At 45.2% G+C, this 2,062-nt stretch overlaps 1 protein-coding gene across 2 annotated transcripts in view; it reads right to left on the bottom strand.

Moving 5' to 3' along the window:
* Window positions 1-2,062, bottom strand: part of LOC122559657 (coiled-coil domain-containing protein 91-like) — a 193,117-nt gene that overhangs the window by 10,687 nt on the left and 180,368 nt on the right. The gene's annotated exons all lie outside the window — the stretch shown is intronic.

The raw sequence follows: 2,062 nt of genomic DNA, 5'->3' as shown, positions 1-2,062 counted from the left end.
GTGCTTCTGTGGTGTTTCCTCCGGCATTTATAGTGGCCTGCTCCTGCCGCTTCTGGTTGTCAGTTTCAGCTGTCCGCTGTGGTGGCCGGTATATTGGGTCCAGGTCTATGTGTTTGTTGATTGAGTTTGTGGATGAGTGCCATGCTTCTAGGAATTCCCTGGCTGTTCTTTGTTTCGTATTGGTAGTGTTGTCCCAGTCAAATTCATGTTGCTTGTCGTCTGTGTGTGTGGCTACTAGGGATAGCTGGTCGTGTCGTTTCGTGGCTAGTTGATGTTCGTGGATGCGGATCGTTAGCTGTCTTCCTGTTTGTCCTATATAGTGTTTTGTGCAGTCCTTGCATGGGATTTTGTACACTACGTTGGTATGTCCTCCAGTTACCCAGAGCAGAGACCGTAAGGATTCAGCTGTTTCCTCTTCCTGCACAGATCTGGTATGAACATCCAGGTAAGACCTGCATGGAAACTAACTCACCGTTTCCCAAGTTGTTTAGGAGCTGAGAAGTTATCCCATTGCTTAACTGTAACTTGTAACTATTCAAAATGCCAAGGATTCAAAATGACTATTCAAATAGCTACATTTTCTTTAAAAAAAGGTGATATTATGTTGAACATAGCAACATGAAATTAACTTGAGAATCACTGCAGAGGCATAGAGATGCATGAAAACAGACCAACTTGTCTATGCCAACCAGGTATCCTAAATAAATGTAGTCCTGTTTGCCAGCACCTGGCCCATATCCCTCTAAAACCTTCCTATTCATATACCCATCCAGATGCCTTTTCAATGCTACAATTGTACCAGCCTCCACCACTTCCACTGGCAGTTCATTCCATACACGCACCATCCACTGCATGAAAAAGTTGCCTTTTAGGTCCCTTTTAAATTTTTCCCCTGTCACCCTAAACCTAAGCCCTCTGGTTCTGAATTCTGCCAACCAAGGGAAAAAACCTTGTCTATTTATCCTATCCATGCCCCTCATGATTTATAAACCTCTATAAGATCACCCCTCAGCCTCTGATGCTCCAGGAAAAACAGCCCCAGCCCATTCAGCCTCACCCTATAGCTCAACCCCTCCAAACGTGCCAACATCTTATAACACCTTGTAGGCCTTTTCTGAACCCTTTCAAGTTTTACAACATCTTTCCAAAAGGAGGGAGACCAGAATCGCACATAATATTCCAAAAGTGGCCTAACCAATGTCCCGTACAGCTTGTACATGACCTCCCAACTCCTGTACTCAATGCTCTGACCAATAAAGGAAAGCATACTGAACACCTTCTTCACTATCCTATCAGCCCGAGACTCCACTTTCAAGGGACTATGATCCTGCACTCCAGGGTCTCTTTGTTCAGCAACACTTCCGAGGACCTTACCATTAAGTGTATAAGTCCTGCCCTGATTTGCCTTTCCAAAGTGCAGCACCTCACATTTATCTAAATTATAGCCCATCTGCCATTCCTCAGCCCATTGGCCCGTTGTTTTCTCAGGTAACCCTCTTCGCTGTCCACTAAACCTCCAATTTTGGTGCCATCTGCAAACTTACTAACTATACCTCCTTTGTTTACATCCAAATTATTTAGATAAATGATGAAAAGTAGTGGACCCAGCACTGGTCCTTGTAGCACTCCACTGGTGACAGGCCTCCAGTCTGAAAAGCACGTGCACCACCACCCTCTATCTTCTACCATCGAGCCAGTTCTGTACAAGGACATGTTTCTGCAGAAGTATGACAAAGAACTGTATATTACTGAATGGAAAAATATAGTTCAATAATATGTGGATTGCTGCATGGTAGGTCTTCAATACTCCAGATACTCGCCAAGGTCTTAGGAGGGCTAAGTTAAACAATGATGGAAATGTGTTGCTGGAGAAGCGCAGAAGGTCAGGCAGCAAAACAGGAGAATCGACGTTTCGGGCATTAGCCCTTCTTCAGGAATGAGGAAAGTTTGTCCAGCAGGCTAAGATAAAAGATAGGGAGGAGGGACTTGGGGGAGGGGCGTCGGAAATGTGATAGGTGGAAAGAGGTCAAGGTGAGGGTGATAGGTCAGACGGGGGTGGGGG

The sequence above is a fragment of the Chiloscyllium plagiosum genome, chromosome 19 (genome assembly GCF_004010195.1).
Source record: "Chiloscyllium plagiosum isolate BGI_BamShark_2017 chromosome 19, ASM401019v2, whole genome shotgun sequence".
Classification (NCBI taxonomy): Eukaryota; Metazoa; Chordata; class Chondrichthyes; order Orectolobiformes; family Hemiscylliidae; genus Chiloscyllium; species Chiloscyllium plagiosum.
This window is presented reverse-complemented; position numbering and strand designations above follow the sequence as displayed.